Source organism: Hibiscus syriacus, unplaced genomic scaffold, assembly GCF_006381635.1.
Source record: "Hibiscus syriacus cultivar Baekdansim isolate YM2019G1 unplaced genomic scaffold, ASM638163v2 tig00110450_pilon, whole genome shotgun sequence".
NCBI lineage: Eukaryota > Viridiplantae > Streptophyta > Magnoliopsida > Malvales > Malvaceae > Hibiscus > Hibiscus syriacus.
Window position 1 is genome coordinate 8,040,457 of NW_024062743.1, and position 22,098 is coordinate 8,062,554.

Sequence of the window (22,098 nt, forward strand, 5' to 3'; positions counted from 1 at the left end):
GCCTAATCATTACTGGATTAATAACATAACAAGCGGTATTTGTGGCTCACGCCCAAAAATATTTTGGCAAATTGTTTTCACAAAGCATGGTTCTAGCCATTTCTTCTAAAGTTTGATTTTTCCTCTCAACAACTCCATTTTATTGAGGGGTTCTAGGTGCTGAAAAATTATGGCTAATACCATTTGAATTACAAAATTCAATAAATCCAAGATTTTCAAATTCAGTTCCATGATCACTCCTAATACTAGTTATAGAGTAACCTTTTTCGTTTTGGATTAATTTTGAAAACATGATGAATTTTTCTAATGCTTCATCTTTAGTACTTAAGAATAGAACCCAAGTATATCTAGAATAGTCATCTACCAAGACAAATGCATATTGTTTTCCACCCAAGCTAGTAGTTCTAGATGGCCCAAAAAGATCTAAGTAGATCAATTGTAATACTCTACTAGTTGATACATCGTTAATGGATTTAAAAGAAACTCGCTTCTGTTTTCCTTTAGCACAAGCATCACAGATTTTATCATTATCAAATTTTAGTTTAGGCAACCCTCAAACTAAATCACCTTGAATTAGCCGTTGCAAAACGCTCATACTAGCATGTCCTAGTCTCCTATGCCATAACCAACTATTATGCTCATACTTAGCAACTAGGCATAAATTAGTCATATCAATAGAATCTAAATACACCATGTAAATGTTTCCTATTCTATGACCAACAAGCATAATCTGATTAGATGCAATGTCAATAACTTTACAACCATTAGTTTCAAACATGGCATTGAATCCCTTGTCACATAATTGACTAATACTCAAGAGATTATGCTTTAATTAATTCACATATAAAACATTCTTAATTTGTATGGAAGAGGTATTACATATTGTACCTATACATTCAATGTGACTTTTTGAATTATCACCAAAAGTCACTTCTCCTCCATTTTTGGCGTTAAGCTCTATGAACCGGCTTTTGTCCACGGTCATGTGTCTTGAGCATCCACTATCAAGGTACCATGAGTTTGAATTTGTTTCCCGTGCCTTGTAGCAATGCTCCTTTTCCTACAAACATAGATTAATTTCTAATTTTTGATACCCAAATTCTTTTGGGTCCATATTCATTAGTTTCCAAAATCCTAGTCCCCTTAGGTATCCATTTGTGTAGAATATCCTTATCTTTAGTAGTAATGAGTTCTTTAGGAACCCATATACTTCTAATGATTTTTCCATTAGAGGTTCTTCAGAGACCTCTATGATTGTAGTTTTTAAAACTTTTTCAAACAAAGTTGGATTTTGAATTTTCTCCATTTTTAAAACATTTTGTTCCAACTTTATCAAAATAAGCTTTAAGATCATCAATTTTCTTTTGATGATCATCATTGACCTTTGAAAGTAAATTTTGCAAATCCGAATTTTTCTTTTCGAACTCTTCTAGTTTGATTTGCAAATCTTTGATTTTACTTTCAAAATCATTGTTGGTCTTGGATATGAGCTTATTTTCATTTTTCAATTTTGAGACATCATTTTTATATTTTAAAAACAATCTCTCATAATCTGAAGCTAACCCATTATATTCATCTAATAACTCATCATAAGATAAATCATCTAATTCAAATGAGTTAGAGGTTACCTTAGAATCTTCCCCGAATGGCATTAAGCACAAGTTTGCTACTTCTTGTTCCTCTTCATCGGAACCTTCTTCATCGCTCCATGTAGCCACATGAGCCTTGCGCTTATTCTTTGATTGGCACTTTCTCTTCAATTGTGGGCAATCATATTTGACATGCCCCGGCTTTTTGCATTTATAGAAAATGATAGGGTCCTTCTCTTTTGGTTCATTTTTGAGGCCTTCATTTCGTTTGAATTTTCTTCCTCGGTAAGGTCTCATCATTTTTCTGAACCGTTTGGCAAACTATGTCATTTCCTCGTCATCGTCATCTTCATCCGAATCACTCTCATATTTTGTGGATTTGAGAGCAACTCCAATGTTTTTCTTCTTCTCCTTCTCCTTTGGTGTCTCGTCAATCTTATCGAGGTCCACCTCATCTTCAAGCATCATTTCATGAGTGAGGAGGGAACCGATTAGCTCTTCAAGAGTTAAGGACTTTAGGTTCTTAGCCTCGATGATTGTCGTCTTCTTGGATTGCCAAGATTTTAGAAGTGAGTAAACTAACTTTCTCACAAGCTTTTCATTTGGAATGATCTCTCCATATGATTTGAGACCACTGACAATCGTTGAGAATGTATCTGTCATAGCTTTGATATCTTCATTTGGTTTCATCCTGAAATTTTCATAGCTATGTGTTAGAAGACTAATTTTAGATTTTTTTACCTCGTCGGTGCCTTCATGAGTGACTTGTAGTTTATCCCATATTTCTTTGGCGATTGTACAAGATGAGACTCTTCCATAATCATCTGGTCCAAGAGAACAAAATATGATATGGATGGCTTTGGAGTTGAGTTGGAACATTCTTGTCTCTCCTTCACTCCACAATCTTGGATGAGTGAGAGACTTGATATATCGGTCTTCTACAACATTCCATGCTCCCATGTCACTTGCTTGAATGAAATACATCATTCTATTCTTCCAATAGGCATAGTTAGCTCCATTGAAGAAAGGAGGCTTGTTGACGGGCATCGAATCGAGACCAAGGTCGACATTTGAAGTAGAGGCCATTGATGACTTGATAATCGATGTAACTCTTCCCGAATCGACTCAAGAGGCGATTAAACCTTTAAATGAGTGAGGCTCTGATACCAATTATTGAGTTAATCGATCGACGAAATCGACCAAGAGGGGGTGAATTGGCAATTAAAAAGTTGGTGGAAGCTTTTGTAGAAAATTGAAAGTAATTGCACAGCGATTTAGAGTGGTTCGACTTTCTCAACCAAAGCCTACACCCACTACCTTAGTTATCCACACTAAGGATTTTCCAACAAATTCACTAATTTGTTCTTTCTTTTGAGGACCAAGAGTAACCTCATAACTCCCTCAAGAATTATACCCCAATTCTTGAGCACACTCTTTTTTAAAGAGAAATACACAAATTTGCAAACTTACAAGGAAAATCTCATAAGGCAATATGTTTGCACAATTCTAGAACAAGATAAGAACATTCAAAGATAATTACAAATGAGCACAAATTGTGTTCTTGAAAGAAAAATGAATATTGAAAGAAAATTTGGCTTGAATTGCACAAACTTGATGTTTGATGCTTTCTCTCTTGTTTCTCTATGATTTCTTCTTGATTGTTGTTGATCAATGGCTTCAAAACTTGTTTAAATAATCCTTCAAATGATTCTGAACGTTGGGGATGGTTAGTGGAGTCAATATAGCCGTTTAAGTGTGAAAACAATTAATAAAATTAGTTGGGAGCGTCAGTGCATCGATGTATACACTAGGTGCATCGGTGCATCAAGTGTAAAATTCAAATATTTTAACCGTTAGACCCTTAGTGCATCGGTGCACTAAGAGTGCATCGATTCATGAAATGCATTCGATGTTTCAAAATAACCAGAGTGCATCGATGCATGGCTGGTGCATCGATGCATCAAATGCATTCGATGTTTTCATAAAACTATGAGTGCATCGATGCATAGTATGTGCATCGGTGCATGAAATGCATTCGATGTTCAATTTATTTCATGGTACATCGATGCATGGATTGGTGCATCGGTGCATCACTCTGAAAAATTGATTTTAGGCTTGATTTTGGTTCAAAATACTTTGTGAAAATTGTTTCAAAAATATATTAAGTATAAAACACAATTTTACCCATTTAGTAAGGTTTGAAATTGATCTTGAAGACTTGGAGTAATAATTTGATATTCGAGTAATTAAATCAAATATACTTATAAAATCATTTGTAAAATCTTAAAATTTATTTAACTTAATTTGTTATATCGAAACATCAAAATGTTTTCAACAATACTCGATCTAGCACTAGAGTGTATACCCAAGATACTTAGTGTGTATGGTGGGCACGACCTTATGTATCATATTCGGTTTAACACTTCGGTGCATATTTGACTCGTGTACCCAGGGTCCTTATATGTCTATATTTGAGCTATGGTTTACTGGTTAATAAATGATAAATAAACAAATGAATAAGCTTAAAGATCATACGAAATAAATAGGAATGTTCAATAAATAAACCATAAATGAAAATATTCAATAAAACTAATATAAAATAAAAATAGAAAAAAATAAAACTAGAAAACAGTTTTAATAAAAATGGAGTCACTAAGAATATCCACTCCACTTCTTTCTCATTCACTATTATATTTATTTTTTATGTCTTTATCTCTCTTGTATATAATCATCAATCAACAGGCATCCTTTTACTTACTACGACTTTGTACTTAAATTATAAGGTGGATTGTCAAACGTCGATACAATTCATTTGTCGCAATGGTAAAATTAATTATTTAAAAATGTTATAAAATATATATATATCAAATTAAAATATAAAATTAAATCCCATATTTTAAACATGGGTAAAGGATCAGAGTCTGAGTTCCGTTGGATGAGGCCTATATAAATTTCTTTCCCTCTGAAAGCTTTTCCAAGGCATTCCCAACAGTTTCCCTCATTTTCTCCACTCTTATAGTCCTATTTGTATCTGGAACTATTTGTACACAGTAATGAAGCCAGAAAATTATAACTTCAAAATCCAAGCTTTCAACTTGTTCTTAATGACCATCATCCCTACGTTTTTTATTCAAGGTTTGGTCCATGAAATCTTCAATCACTTGAAAACAATAGTAGTATTCTCATTTCTCTCGTGTTCTCGGCAACCCTTGACTTCAAAACCTGTCCTGCAAAAGTTTATTTGTTAAACTTCGCATGTTACAAGCCCAAACCAGACCAAATGTGCAGCAAAGAACGCGCGCTGCAGCAAAATACCAGAGCACCGAGAAATTCAGTGAAGAAAGCTTAGCATTTCAAAAGAAGATCTTAGAGAAATCTGGTATAGGTGAAAAGACATATATTCTCAGAGGTTTACTGAAGTTTCCAATTGATACAGGGATTTCCGAGGCGAGAAACGAGACGGAAGATGTTATATTTGGCGCCGTTGATGAGGTTTTGAAGAAAACAGGGATTAGAAGTATGGATATAGGGATTGTAGTTGTGAACAGCAGCTTGTTTAACCCCGTTCCGTCCTTGTCTTCCACGATTGTGATTCGGGTTAAGTTTAGAGACGATGTTTTGAGTTATAGCCATGCAGGTATGGGTTGCAGTGCTGGAGTTATCGCCATTGATCTTGCCAAACGACTGTTGCAGGTTTGGCTTACCAGATTCCTTCTTATTTTAAGAGTGATTTTACAAAGGATAAAATATGCTTGAGGTCCCTATACGCTTCCTATATTTGGGATCTAACCCCTTTTATAAAATATGATCGGAACATACTATTTGAAAATCTTTAATTTTTTGATCTAATTCGAGGGACCAAAAATATGTAAAGTCAATATGTGTGTGCTAAGGGGGCACCGAATTCGGTGCATAAAAGATTTGTTGATTTTTTTTGGGTAATTGTAATTTTAGTCATTGTATTTTTTAGGGTATTTACAAGATTAGTCCCTAAGCTTCAATTATAAATACCCTAGCCCATTTAGCTTTAAAATCATCCCAAAAGTCATTTCTTTCTCCCAATACTAGAGAGCTTTCTTGTGAGTAATGAGTGTTTTGTAAACACCTGTAAATTTTCCCTCTTAGTAAAAGATCTGCAGCAGTCCGGAGACGTAAGCAAATTGGTTGAACTCCGTTATCAATTTCGGGTATTATTTTTCCGCTTTTATTTCGCATTCACACTAATCTGGTTATAGGGAAATTACTTGTTACTCGTTTATTTCCCAACAACTGGTAATCAAAGTTTTTGGTTGTGAATTTTGTCAATTTTTTTGCGAGGTTACTATTTATTAATATTCATGTGAATAGTAAATTTCGTGAATAGTAAAAATTTTGTCGGCGATACGAATTTGTCGACGGAGGTGTTCTAATACACGGTGGTTCGCAAGATTTGTCAGAAATGATCCAAACGAAGCTAGATTCGAGTGAAAGCGATGGCTGCAGACGAAGGGAATGTGAAAATTAAAAAGTACGATGGTGCGGACTTTGGCTTTTGGAAGATGCAGATTGAAGATTTTATGTACCAGAAAAATCTATATCAACCTCTCTCAGGAAAACAACCAGAGGGCATGAAGAATGAAGACTGGACTCTTCTCGACAGACAAGCCCTCGGAGTTATCCGACTGACGTTATCCCGCAATGTTGCTTTCAACATAGCAAAGGAAAAGACCATGGCGGGTCTTATGGTGGCTCTCTCCAATATGTATGAGAAGTCATCGGCCTCAAACAAAGTTCACATGATGAGGTGATTATTCAATTTGCGGATGACGGAAGGGGCATCAGTGGCTCAACACCTGAATGAACTCAACACAATCACAACCCAGTTGAGTTCCGTGGAAATTGAATTCGATGATGAAGTTCGAGCTTTAATTCTCTTATCATCTCTACCAGACAGTTGGAATGCTACTAATACAGCAGTCAGCAGCTCATCGGGAAACAGCAAATTAAAATTCGACAATATTCGAGATTTGGTATTGAGCGAATAAATTCGACGGAGAGAATCGGGTGAAGCATCAACCTCCTCAGCCTTGCACACGGAGTCTAGAGGGAGAACATCAGAGAGAAATTCAAATCGTGGCAAATCCAAATCCAGAAGGGGAAAATCAAGAACGAGAAAGAAATATTTTACCTATTATAACTGCGGTAAGAAGGGTCACTTTAAAAGAGATTTCCGAGCACCGAAGAAAAATATCGGTGCACGGGAATCTGCCAACGTGACAGAGGAGACAGGTGATGCCATGATTCTAACCGTCAACAGTCCGATTGAATCATTGATCTTGGATTCAGGGGCATCTTTCCACTCCACCCCATGCCGAGAAATCATGGAGAACTATGTCAGTGGTGATTTTGGGAAGGATCATCTAGCTGATGATGAAACCTTAAAGATCGTCGGAAGAGGAGACATCCGACTAAAGTTGCCAAACCAGACCACCTAGACGCTGAAAGGTGTGAGACATATTCCTGGTCTCAAAAGAAATTTGATTTCTGTTGGGCAGCTTGATGAAGAAGGATATAGCACAACCTTTTCAGGCTGTGAATGGAAGATTACCAAAGGAGCACTTGTCATTGCTCGTGCTAAGAAGACTTGTACTCTCTGTGTAACCTCAAATTTAGAGAATATTATTGCAGCCGCAGATGCTGATGGAAAATCAAACCTATGGCACCAAAGGCTTGGCCATATGAGCGAGAAAGCGAAGAAGACGCTTTTGTCAAAAGGGAAGCTGTCGGATCTAAAGAATGTAGATGTCGGACTATGTGAGGATTGCATCTTTGGAAAACAAAAGAAAGTCAGTTTTGCAAAGATTGGCAAGACACCCAAGGGAGAAAAGTTAGAGTTGGTTTATATTGATGTATGGGGACCATCTCCAGTTCCATCTCTTGCAGGCTCACTATATTATGTCACATTCATCAATGATTCTACAAGGAAGGTGTGGGTTTATTTTATGAACAAGAAATCAGAAGTCTTTGATACATTCTGAAAATGGAAGGCCATGGTGGAAAATGAGACTAGTTTGAAAGTCAAGCGGTTGAGGCCTGACAATGGAGGAGAGCACAGAAACAGTAGATTGAGAGATTTCTTTACAAAAATGGGATCAAGATAGAGACAACAGTTCCCATGACACCATAGCAGAATGGCGTAGCAGAGCGCATAAACAGAACTCTGAATGAACGTGCCAGAAACATGAGGATACATGTCGGATTGCCCAAATTTCTATGGGCTGAAGCTATCAACACTGCAGCTTACCTGATCAACCATGGGCCCTCAGTTCCTTTGGATGGTGGAATACCAGAGGAAGCTTGGAGCAAGAAAGAAATAAACCTTTTACACTTAAGAGTGTTTGGTTGTATTTCTTATATACACATAAATTTTGCTGAAAGAAGCAAACTTGATGCCAAGTCCAACAAATGCGTCTTTGTTGGTTATGGTGGTGATGAGTTCGATTACCCATTTTGGGACTATGAAAATTGGAAGATCATCAGAAGAAGAGACGCCATTTTCAATGCGAATGTAATGTACAAAGACATGTCAACCATAGAATCAAGTAGCTCCAATATCGAAGCTGAAACAAAGGAATTTGTTGAGTTTGAGGAGATTTCTTGAAAAGATGTTAAGATCAATCTTGAAGCAGTTCAAGAAGAAACAGGCACACTAGAACTGAGACGCTCCTCCAGAATTCCTAAACCAACCCAACGTTATTCGCCTTATTTGCACTACTTGTTGTTGACTGACAATGGTGAATGTTCGTGTGTTGTGAGTACTATAAAATATATGCAAATAATGTGCAAGTATACACAATTGCTCAAGTAATAAAGTGATGAGTGAGTATCGTCTCCACAGGGATTGGAAGGATATTGAGTAAAGTTTATGCACTATTCTATCCAAGTATAGTTAGTATTGATATATGCAAATGTCACGGCAATGGATATGTGTATGCTGGTGAATGTGGATTGATGGTGTGATGGTGTAGCAAATGGAAATGCAGTGGCAAGAATAGACGTTTAGTGTTGAAAATGATGAAATATCAAGACAATGAAAAATGGTAAAAACAGTAAATAAAAGATAAATAAAATAAAAAGAAGATAATCCTCACGTGACAAGCTTCCAATGGAATGAATGGTAGGGATTGATCTAAGAATGCTAAACTTATCTCTCAGGCAGATTTAAGCTATCTGGTCTTTACTTACTCGACAGGACTTTCCTAAAATGTTCTCACAGGAACCTAACAGAATAGGATGCCAAGGCATCTGCTCTCACTCAACGATGTTGGACAGCCTACCCTATTGATAAAGACACCCTTTTTAGTCGTTGAAATCCTATCCTAGTCTCTTTCAAGATCTAAGGGATTAGGTTATAATATTCCTAGGCCGGTTCAAAGCCCCTTGATAATACTATAACCCGTTTCTTATGAGGATCTTGTCTTGCGTTTCTTCCGAATACTTACAAGTATTTTTAGCTTAGGATTCTTCCGAACACCTAACCTTCATCTAAGAAATGGACATTTCCATGCCTCTTACAAGCCTAGATGGTGAAGCATTCATAAGCAAAGCAAATAAAGAACCAAAATAAACTTAAATATACCATTAAAATAAAGTTAAAACATCCATTAAACCAACCACCACCAAATAAGTTAGTTCATGGTGGGGTTCGAAATATCCATAGAAAAATCCACAAAATATTCATTCCAACAACCCACAAATAAAATAAATAAAATAACAGCAAAGGGAAGTGAGAAAGAGCCTTCGACGTGCGCCACCAGAGGTCTCCTCTGCCACAACGAACCACTTTAGCTCGCTAGCTCCTCTCAGCGCCTAGCTCGCCACTCCTTGAAGCTTTATCAATGGAGGAAAACCCAAGGAAGAAGAAAGGAAAAGGGAAAATAAAAATCTGATTTTTCTGCTATAATATGCGTCTCATTTCTTTCCCCCACTCTCTCTCTTGTGAGGTGTAATATATAAAAAATATCTAGGGGTAATAATGAGGTTGTTGGGATATTGTTGGGTGCAAAATACCCCTCATACCCCTAGAATCATATGTTGTGCATGAACCTTATCCTCCAGGTGTCAGTGGTCCCCTAGCAGGCTGTTACAGCCATCATTTCATGAGCAGAGCCAGCTGTCCACGTACAACTGTATATTTTTGTCATTTTCTGCGCCAGAAATGCCGAGGCATTTCAATCTACTTCAGCAATGTGTGATGCCGTGGCATTACTTCCCAGCTCGCCTATTTTGCTTGTTATTTCCTGCACATACTAAACACCACACCTTCCTCTTCATATAGCACCTTAATAAAATAAAATAATACAACCACCAAAAATACAATTATATGCAGCTACATACATCTAAAATGACCTATATGTACCCTTAAACAAATAATAACTTAAGTTGAAAAGGCCTTAAAAATAGTCTTTTTACGGAGTTATCACACCCCAAACTTAAGCTATTGCTTGTCCTCAAGCAATGGATAACAATTAACACAATCAAAATGTCATGGCAATTTCAACAGTAGGATAAAAAGACAATAATTGAATTTCAAGCCTCAGAATAATTGGCTTCAACATGCTAGACATATCAAGAATTCAAGTACTTTTCCCTAGGTCAATATTGTTTATGGTTGTGTGTGTGTGTGTGATTGAATCTAATCTATACTTAACGAATTTAGGCAATTTCTAATTGAGTTCCCTAGTTTCGCCACGACATTTACTCATTCATTAAGCACATTTATACTCCCTTTTCATTTAGTACACATTTTTTCTTTTTTTCTTTTCTTTTTTTTTTCTTTTTTTTTCACTTTTTCACTTTTTACGCTGCTACGAAAGGAGTCAGCTCATCACACCTACCATCCCACACTCTAGGTGAAAGGGAGCATACCTTCCACCCCCAAGCTAGTCAGGCAAAGTCATCCCGTGACTACTTTCATTCACTCGTATGCGCGTGACTGCCATTTATTGAAGAGAGTTCCAGGCAATGCCATGGCAAAGAGGAGTGTCCCTCTACAGCTATGCCGAAGCATTTATTCACGATCAAACAAAATTCAAAGATAAGGGAGTTCTTAAACAGTGATTTATCATTTAAGCATAATACCATATTTTAATACCAAGGCTAACCAGAGTTCTTTAATAAAAACTTCCTAAGTTCTTTAAGTATAGAAAACATACAAATCGTGTAAGAATAATTCACAAAGCATCAAGCCCTAGAGTCAGTTCTATCATTCCTAATAGTCATTTACATTCAATTTCCAGCCTAAAAAGTTCATCTTCATCAGGTATCATCAAAACATTTCATCTAACTATCCTACCATTTACTGATGCCATGGCATAACATTATGTTAATATTATCATGCACATGTTCTACAAAGAACACTACCTCCCCCAAACTTGAGAGAAGCATTGTCCTCAATGTTGAATAAAAACTAAGTTAAAACTAGACTACATGCGATGTGATGCAATGCAATGCAAGGTACCTTGTCTTCCTAAGATGGTGGTGGAGTCACGCTGGCAGTGCTAGTAGTATTGCGTCTAGTGCACTTCCTCAGTGATGTGAGGCTTTTGTCAAGATCAGAATTAGGTTTAGTAGGTGGTGTGTTAGGGTCTTCAGTGTTCTTAGATGTTGAGGTCTCCATACGCCCAACAGATGACTTCAGACGTCATCTAGTTCATGCTGACTGGGTTAGCATCCTCTGGCTTGGGTGTACTGTCTTGCTGAGTGACATTTGCAAATGTCGTGGCATCCTAAAATGATGGCAAGATCTTGTCCAGGATGACCGGAAGATTATAAGCCCAATATGGGAGCATCTCCTTGTGAACAGGTACCACGATTGTGTCTTGTTAGAGCCTCGATTGCATCTATCTTTGCCGTGACATATTGATTTGCAGCAGCCTGTGAAGTTCCCTCGTGAGATTTCATCATATTCATCCTTCAGAACACCCTTCATCCTAAAAAGAACTAATATTAAAAATAAAGATAAAACAAATAAAAACAAACAAACAAACACTCACGACAAAACAAAACTTCTGAAACATAAATTAAAAAAGGTTCAAGGGATGCAAACTCCAAAAAATCATAAATTGTTATGGAATTTTTGTCACGTTCGATTGGAGCACCAGTATAGACCAAAATGCTCCACATATATAACAGCACCACCTTCAGTGTAAGTCGATAGAACCCGATTTATAGGACCTTTACAGTAGTCCTCTCTTTTCTCTCCCCGTTGCAGTGGCATCTTTTAATTGCTTGGGTAGCAAAGTCATTCAAGAAGTAGGGGTCAGCATCCTGCATCAATTTGTTATTGCCCTGGCTATTCAAGTACAGAAGCAAAACACCACTAACGAGAAAATTGACAATGTCAGCGTACCACGACAATGCCGTGGCAAATAATAATTTCTCATCAGGGAATTATTTCTCCATTTTATTCCTTAGTGCTTTAACAATTTCTAGCCAAGAAAAATGGGCAACTAATTGGGGTTGAGTAAATTCAATGAAATCCACAAGTTCAGATTTCGTACCTGGTCTAGCTATGAGTAAGCTAGATTGACCCGTCTCTTTTGAAATATCCTTAAGCTCATCTTTGTCTTCTTCATCGAGCTTCAAGTACTCACAAGTGCCTACAAAATTGTCATGGCATAATTCTGCAGCTTCCCTTTGGTCATCAACTTCTGCTAGTGGGGATTTTTCTTTTGCCGTGGAAATATTTTGCTTGCCATCATCGAGTTTACTCATTGAACATCCAGCTTTGTTCTCCAGCGAATGTAAGTCCTCTTGCAATTGAGACTCTTCATGCACAATCTCATAGCTAGGTTCTTCGAGTGTTTCCCCCTAAACATAGCATCTTTGTAGATATAGGTGCCACTCCCTGAGATGAATGTACTAAATTGCTCATTGCCTTTAGCCTTAGTGACTTCAGTATCACTAGACAATCTGTCTGGTTGGTATTCTTGTAATGCCGTGGCAATTTGATCCACTTGCATTTCCAAAGCTCTCAAAGACAAACTATGACTTTGCAACCATGCCCCTTGACTTTGTAATAATTCTTCTTGACTCTTAATAGATACATCGTGATCTTGTAATAGAGCCTTTGTAGTTGCCATAAAGTCTTGCATAGTGGCCTCTAGAGAACTTGTATTAAGTGAAGATGTTGTCCCTTGATTATGCCATGGCATATTCGTTTGAAAGGCTGGGGGCTCATCTATATACTGCTGCTGAGCGAGATGACTGACATTACAAGCTCCTTGATTTTCCCATGCGAAATTGGGATGCTGACTCCATCCATTGAAGCTTCCCACATAGTTGATGGACTTTTGATTGTTCGGGCATTCACATTCATGGTGATTGCCTCGGTATAACAGACATGCCAAGCTATCAACCTTCACTTCTTTCACCTCCTTAGAATTTTACAAATTCTTCAACATATTGGTGATGGTAGAGAGTTGGGCCGACACTGAATCTTCAGCTTCTAACTTGAATGTCCCAGATGCCTTCCTTATAGTTTCAAACCTTGAAGAGGGAAATTGGTAATCATGGTTAGCAATTCGATCAAGAATGCCAAAAGCCTCTTCAGGTGATTTGTCAAGCAAAGTACCATTTGTCCAGGCATCTAGCATCATCCTCATGGGTGCATTGGCTCCATTGTAGAATATCACGACTTGAGTCCAGTAGTGGAATCCATGGTTGGTACATTTGCGAAGCAATTCTTTGTGGCGGTCCCAACACTCATGCATTGACTAGTCATCAGCTTGGTGAAAAGATGCTATGGCATTCCTAAGATGGTTGTTCATATTCGGTGGATCATGCCGTAGTAAAAAAAATTTTGCACAATTCAGCCCAAGACCTTATAGAGCCGGAAGGTAATCCATTGAGCCATGCCCTGGCATTCTCTTTCAAAGAATATGGAAATAACTTCAGTTTCAGCACATCTTCATGCACACCTTCTTGTCGAAAGGAGTCATAGACCTCCAAAAATTCTCGAACATGTTACCTTGCATCCTCATGAGGAGCACCACCAAACTTTCCAATCAAGTCCAACATGTCGAACATAACCGGTTTGAGCTCGAATTGGGTTGCCTGAATCTTGGGAGCTATAATAACAGGTTTTAGGTCATCCAAGGTGGGAGCTAAGTAATCTCTAATAGTTTGTGGTCAAGCAGCACTCCTAGCATTTGGAATTGTCGTGGCATTTAGAACTGCATGATCCTTCACTTGATTTTGAACAACATGAGCCTCAGGTTCTATATGAAATAATGGTTCTTTGGGTCTTTTACGTGTCATGCGACAACGTAACACCTGAAAAAGGTAAACACAAAAACAAGTAACTATATACAAAGAAAATAAATAAAATGGTGCAATAACTAAACTCAACATCATCAATTGCCAATCCCCGGCAACGGCGCCAAAACCTTGTTTGAGTGTTGTGAGTACTATAAAATATATGCAAATAATGTGCAAGTATACACAATATCTCAAGTAATAAAGTGATGAGTGAGTATCGTCTCCACAGGGATTGGAAGGATATTGAGTAAAGTTTATGCACTATTCTATCTAAGTATAGTTAGTCTTGATATATACAAATGTCACGACAATGGATATGTGTATGCTGGTGAATTTGAATTGATGGTGTGATGGTGTAGCAAATGGAAATGCAGTGGTAAGAATAAATGTTTAGTGTTGAAAATGATGAAATGTCAAGACAATGAAAAATGGTAAAAACAGTAAATAAAAGATAAATAAAATAAAAAGAAGATAATCCTCACGTGACAAGCTTCCAATGGAATGAATGGTAGGGATTGATCTAAGAATGTTAAACTTATCTCTCAGGCAGATTTAAGCTATATGGTCTTTACTTACTCGACAGGGATTTCGTAAAATGTTCTCACAGGAACCTAACAGAATAGGATGCCAAGGCATCTGCTCTCACTCAACGATGTTGGACAGTCTACCCTATTGATAAAGACACCCTTTTTAGTCTTTGAAATCCTATCCTAGTCTCTTCCGAGATCTAAGGGATTAGATTATAATATTCCTAGGCCGGTTCAAAGCCCCTTGAAAATACTATAACCCATTGCTTATGAGGATCTTGTCTTGCGTTTCTTCCGAATACTTACAAGTATTTTTAGCTTAGGATTCTTCTGAACACCTAACCTTCGTCTAAGAAATTGACATTTCCATGCCTCTTACAAGCCTAGATGGTGAAGCATTCATAAGCAAAGCAAATAAAGAACCAAAATAAACTTAAATATACCATTAAAATAAAGTTAAAACATCCATTAAACTAACCACCACCAAATAAGTTAGTTCATGGTGGGGTTCGAAATATCCATAGAAAAATCCACAAAATATTCGTTCCAACAACCCACAAATAAAATAAATAAAATAATAGCAAAGGGAAGTGAGAAAGAGCCTTCGACGCGCGCCACCGGAGGTCTCCTCGGCCACCACGTACCACTTTAGCTCGCTAGCTCCTCTCGGCACCTAGCTCGCCACTCCTTGAAGCTTTATCAATGGAGGAAAACCCAAGGAAGAAGAAAGGAAGAGGGAAAATAAAAATCTGATTTTTCTTCTACAACATACGTCTCCTTTCTTTCCCCACTCTCTCTCTTGTGAGGTGTAATATATAAAAAATATCTAGGGGTAATGATGAGGTTGTTGGGATATTGTTGGGTGCAAAATACCTCTCATACCCCTAGAATCACATGTTGTGCATGAACCTTATCCTACAGGTATCAGTGGTCCCCTAGCAGGCTGTTACAGCCATCATTTCATGTGCAGAGCCAGCTGTCCACGTACAACTGTATATTTTTGTCGTTTTCTACGCCAGAAATGTCGAGGCATTTCAATCTGCTTCAGCAACGTGTGATGCCGCGACATTACTTCCCAACTCGCCTATTTTGCTTGTTATTTCCTGCACATACTAAAAACCACACCTTCCTCTTCATATAGCACCTTAATAAAATAAAATAACACAACCACCAAAAATGCAATTATATGCAGCTACATACATCTAAAATGACCTATATGTACCCTTAAACAAACAATAACTTAAGTTGAAAAGGCCTTAAAAATAGTCTTTTTACGGAGTTATCAGTGAACTATAATGCTATGATGAAGCAATGCAGGTGGAGGATTCAGTCAAGTGGGATTCTTCCATGAAAGATGAGATGGGCTCGTTTATGTCAAATCAGACGTGGGAATTAGCTGAATTACCACCAGGAAAGAAAGCGCTCCACAACAAGTGGATTTACATGATCAAAGAAGAGCACGATGGGATCAAACGCTACAAAGCAAAATTGGTTGTCAAAGGTTTTCAGCAAAAAGAAGGTATTGACTATAATGAAATTTTCTCTCCAGACCTGAAACTGTTTACAATCAGACTGGTGTTGAAAATTGTAGCTGCAGAGAATTTACATCTTGAGCAATTAGATGTAAAGACATATTTCCTTCATGGTGATTTGGAGGAATAAATCTATATGAGGCAGCCAGAAGGCTTCATAGAGGCAGGCATGAAAAACCTGGTATGCAGGTTGAAGAAGAGCTTGTATAGTTTAAAACAAGCTCCAAGACAGTGGTACAAGAAGTTCGATAGTTTCATGAGTAGCACTGGTTTTACTAGATGTCAAGCAAATCATTGTTGCTACATCAAGAGGTTCGACAATAGCTTTATTATTTTATTCTTGTATGTTGATGACATGCTCGTTGCAGGCTCAGACATGAAAGAGATTATAAACTTGAAGCAAAAATTGTCAAAGTAGTTTGCTATGAAAGATCTGGGCGCTGCAAAGCAGATTCTTGGGATGAGGATCAAGAGAGACACAAAGTCGGGGACTTTGGTGTTATCACAGGCTGAGTACATCAACAAAGTACTCTCCAGGTTCAACATGCAAGATGTTAAACCAGTAAGTACACCTTTAGGTGTTCATTTTAGACTCTCCAAAGAGCAGTCACCAAAGACGGAGGAAGAGCGTGCACACATGGTGAAGGTGTCGTATGCCTTAGCAATTGGAAGTCTGATGTATGCCATGGTTTGTACTAGACCAGATATTGCTCATGCAGTGGGAGCTGTTAGCAGGTACATGAATAATTCGGGCAAGGTACACTAGGAAGCAGTCAAATGGATCCTCAGATATCTACGGGGTACCACAAACAAAGCACTTTGTTTCAAAGGTGGAGATACGATACTGACAGGCTATGTAGATGCTGACTTAGTCGGAAATGTTGACATCAGAAGGAGCACTACTGGGTATGTCTATACTCTAGGAGGAACCGCAGTGAGTTGGGTTTCTCAACTACAGAAAATAGTTGCTCTCTCCACAATTGAAGAAGAATATGTCTTTGTTACAGAAGCCAGTAAGGAGATGGTTTGGCTCCAAAGTTTATTGGAATAGTTAGGCAAGAAACAAGAAAACAATGTCTTGTATTGTGACAGTCAAAGTGCTCTCCATCTAGCAAAAATTCCGTCTTTTCATTCCAGGACGAATCATATACAATTACGATATCATTTTATCCGGTCTCTTCTGGAAGATGGGATTTTGAAACTTGAAAAAATTAGTGGAGCTCAAAATCCGGCAGACATGTTAACAAAGACGGTGACTAAGGAAAAACTGAAGTTATGTTCAGCTACAGTTGGCATGCTAGAGTAACAAGACCAGACATACTGCTGCATTGATCGAGGTGTGAAGACAGATTAAAATCAGTCTTCAAGTGGGAGATTGTAAAGTCAATATGTGTGTGCTTAGGGGTTGAATTCGGTGCCATAAATGATTTGTTGATTTTTTTTTTGGTAATTGCAATTTTAGTCATTGCATTTTTTAGGGTATTTACAAGATTAGTCCCTAAGCTTCAACTATAAATACCCTAGCCCATTTAGCTTCAAAATCATCCCAAAAATCATTTCTTTCTCCCAATACTAGAGAGTTTTCTTGTGAGTAGTGAGTGTTTTGTAAACATCTGTAAATTTTTTCTCTTAGTAAAAGATCTGCAGCAATCCGGAGACGTAAGCAAATTGGCTGAACTCCGTTATCAATTTCAGGTATTATTTTTCCGCTTTTATTTTGCATTCGCACTAATATGGTTATAAGGAAATTACTTGTTACTCATTTGTTTCTCAACAAAATATGACCCGACCAAACTAGTTGAATCTCTTATAAAATGTATTTGGTTTAATTTTGTAAAGTAATATAACGGGTTATATAAAATTTTTATTAGACCTTATAACAATAAATAAAAATGTTGAAAATAACCAAAACCACTTGTTTGGTTTAATATAGGTGCATCCAAGGACTTATGGTTTGGTGATGAGCACCGAAAACCTGACTCACAGCCTATATTTTGGCAACAATCAGGCAATGCTACTTTTCAGCTGCCTGTTTCGGGTGGGCGGAGCAGCAATCATACTATCTAACCATCCATCGGATCGCCGTTGCTCTAAGTACGAACTGCTTCACACATTTCGTACAAATGTAGCCTCTAATGATTCTAGTTATAAATGTGTCTACGAAGATGAAGATGACCAAGGCACTGCAGGCATTGCGCTATCCAAAAATCTCATGGCGGTCGCCAGAAACGCCTTGAAAAAAAACATCTCAACATTTGCTAACTTCGTCCTCCCCTTGTTAGAATAGGTCTTTGTTGTTGCCTCTCTGGTTGCAAGAAAATTCTTCACAAAAAAGGTACTCTTTCTTTAAAGGGAAAAGACAAAAATATCCCTATCATTTGTACACATAATTACTTTAGTCCTTATTCCTTTTTTTTTAGAAATTTAGCTCTTAATGTTTCAATTTTCTGTCAAAATACCCCATGCTAGAAGAAAATCTTTAGTTAACTAACAATCAACACATGTTGCTGACGAGACATTTTCTCATGCGCTGAATTATTGACGTGATGTGTATCACATCATCACTAGGGGACGTTACACATGTCATATCATCACTTTAAGTGACATAACACATGTCATGTCATCAATTAAATACACGTAAAAATATCACTTCAAGAATATTTGTTGACCGTTAATCAATTAACGATTTTCTTCCAACATGAGATATTTTGATAAAAAATTGAAATGCTGAAAACTAAAATGCTCCAAGAAAAAAATAGAGGCCAAAATAACCATTTGTAAAAACGTTAGGGGTAATTTTATTATTATACCTTTTTAAAATAGTCTGAATTCTTTAAAATATTGAAAAAAAAACGTAATTGAGATTGCCTGTAATAACATGTGAAAGTGTACATTCCAGATTTCAAGCTTGCATTCGAGCATGTCTGCATTCATGCAGGTGGGAAGACAGTGTTGGATGAGTTGCAGAAAAGCTTGAAACTTGGGGAATCGCAAATGGAGACGTCGAGGATGATTCTTTATAGATTCGGTAACACTTCCAGCTCTTCATTGTGGTACGAACTGGCTTATTGCGAAGCTAAAGGAAGGGTGAACACCGACGATAGGGTTTGGCAAATAGGATTCGGATCAGGGTTCAAATGCAACAGTATGATCTGGAAGACGATCGACCCTTTAGTGGAGAAGAACCCATGGACGAATGAAATCTTTGATTTCTCCGTCTTTTCTCCACTAAATTAAACATGAACTGAACAAATGCAATATCACGTATTTGTTGGAATATGGTAAGAGGAATGCAATTTATCCTCTAAAATACAATCGAGTTCTCTATATGGAGATAAACAATTGATAATATGACTATCCGTATGAACCAGCCCACATTGATGGTGGACAATGCGTGAAACAGCTCAACACGCTCATACAAAACACATACGACTGTCCGTACTGGCCGCTCCCTATACAGTTAGAAGGTACAAACACAAACGATCGAAAGGCTGCAACATCTCCTGTTGAGGCCGACAATCCGAATCGATCATTTTGACCCAAGGAAGGATGATTATACAACCTTAACATCAGTTGTGCGGTCATCGTCGGCCATGTAAGAACCCCAGAACCAATGCTGCTTCCAGACTTTTTCCACCATGGAATCAACGGGAACCCCTTTGGTCTCGGCCACCAAGAACTAAGTGAAGACTCCCATTATTATAATCCACCCAGCGAAGAAGAAGAAGATCCTAGCTTGCATGCGGCAGAGCATTGAGAGGAAAGCTTGAGCAATGGCGAAAGTGAAGAACATGTTAGAGCTGACTGCGAAGGCGAAACCGGAAAATCCCATGACAAAGATACACACCATGATCACCACCAAGATTGCCTCCCCTTTCGAAAGATTATCACCCGTGGGTTTCAACTCTCTTTGGAGGATTATTCCGATTATAACCTGGGAAATAAATATCTGGTCACAAGCTTCAAGTAGCAGAACTCTCCTGCCCGCTCTATCTACTAAATATACTGAAACCATAGTGCTAAACACATTGACAAGGCCAGTAATAACCGATGAAAGCAATGCAGCATCGTTCCCAATTCCCACGGTCTGGAAGAGAACCGGAGCGTAGAACATTATAGCGTTGATCCCAGTAAATTGCTGGAAAACTTGCAAACAAATGGCAATCACTAGTGGGGATCGGCTCACTGGCTTAATTAGTTTGCGGAACGGATCCTTTACTTGCCTTGCCATCTCACAAGCGTGCACAATCGAATCGAACTCGTCGTCGATCGACATTCTCGACGCCCTGGATTTTTCTCAGAACCTTCACTCCTTTCTCCAATTTGTTACGTTCAATGTGGCTGGTTAGAGTCTCACAAACGGCTATGGATCCCAGGCAAAGCATCGAAGCTGGAGACCGGCAATAGCAAGAGAAATTCTCCAGCCATAAGTGTGGATATTTGATGCGAAGTAGTTTACCAGATTGGCTATCAGAATCCCAATAGTAATGAAGAGTTGGAAACTAATGGTGAATGCTCCACGAATCCTAGCTGGAGCTATCTCAGATAAGAAGAGTGGAACCACCTGAAATAATGTTATACGCATGTAAAGGAAGGCCAGTCATACGGTGGTTTATCGACTGAATTGATTAATCAGCTTACTTGATTGGCAAACTCAATGCCAAAGCCAAGAAAAATTCTCCCAAAAATTATCATTCCAAGGTTGACACCAGCAGAAGTCAAAGCTACGCCTAATAAGAAGATATTTGAAGCAATCTGCATGGTGAGTTTCCTACCAGCTTTTGAGCACACCTTTGAAGCTACAAAACTGGCGATCAGAGCAGCAAGGTACAAGCACGTGAACAACTGGTGGGACTGGTTATTGTATTTACAGTAATTGTTGTCAATAACATGTTACTTTCTATCACAGCTGGAAAGAATTTTTCCAAGAAATCATCCATGGATGTTACTCCACCAGTCAATCCAGATCAATTCTTTTCCTCACCACACTACTTTTTCTGTATATATAACATAAATATTCAGAAAGCAAAAGCAAAACCTGAAATCCCAATGTCATATCCAAACATCAAGCCTCCGAAGGCGGCTATGATCGCACAAACTATGACATACACTGTTGTCCTGCCTTCAAATTCTTCATTTTCACCAGAGCCGCTTACTACGACTGCAGGTGCCATTTTCTATCGGAGTACTGAAGATGAATCTATAAATATATAGATATCGATGATAATATTTTCTTTTCTGTGACTAAGTAATAAAACGAAAAGAGCAACCCTATTATTACTATTTACTTGTGGTAATTGGTAAATAAAAAGTTCTGTATTATACCTTAATTTACATGCTTTATATACACGAGTTGAGTACACAACAGAAATCTAAATTTGGCATTTTGTTCAAACTAAAATCACGATATGTTTTCCCATCTGTTTTTTTCCCCCTTCAAATTTTAACTTTGAAGTGATTTTATTTTGATGTGGATCCATAAAAATATGGTAAAACCCGACCCCAAACTGATTCTTGATCCATAATTTTCGATCTTCACAAGGGGTTACTTCCAATAAATAATTACCAATCCACCTTAACAAACACAGTTCTACATCTTTTCCTTGTCATATGCCGAGTTCATACTCCGCCATGCCTTGCTACAAAAGCCGGCTAACATAATAATGGAACAAGGTAATAGCCGAAACAGGATTTGTTTCGGATAGAGCACTTTATCAAAAATTTATGTTAAGGAATAACTTCTAAAATTTCAAGAAATGACAAACTTATAAAATTTCAAGAAATCAAAATAATTTTTTAAAATAAAATATATTTAAAAATATAAAATATATAATAATTTTTAAATTTACAACCCTCTCGGCCCATCCCTACCCATATCCCATAAATTAGTATACTATATCATTATATATTAGTTTACATCCTTTACACCATCTTTCTTATGGGATAGTGAATATTACGTTGGAGAGATAATTGAGTCTCTCCTCATTAACTACCAACTCCACGCCGTTCTTACGTCTTATGGAAATCATCTTAATCTCAAAATCTATCATTATCCTATACTTGATCAATCAATCCATTCCATATGTCAATAAAGTTGCGTGAAAGGTAATTCCATAAGATCTACTGGAAACTCTTAATCTTGATTAACTA

The 22,098-nt window shown here is 37.6% G+C and overlaps 2 pseudogenes; one reads left to right on the top strand and one right to left on the bottom strand.

Moving 5' to 3' along the window:
* Positions 1 to 4,491: 4,491 nt before the first annotated feature.
* On the top strand, positions 4,492 to 19,185 carry LOC120126196 (annotated as a pseudogene).
* A 294-nt stretch (positions 19,186 to 19,479) lies between these two features.
* Positions 19,480 to 21,141, bottom strand: LOC120126053 (annotated as a pseudogene).
* Between the last annotated feature and the right edge of the window lie 957 nt (positions 21,142 to 22,098).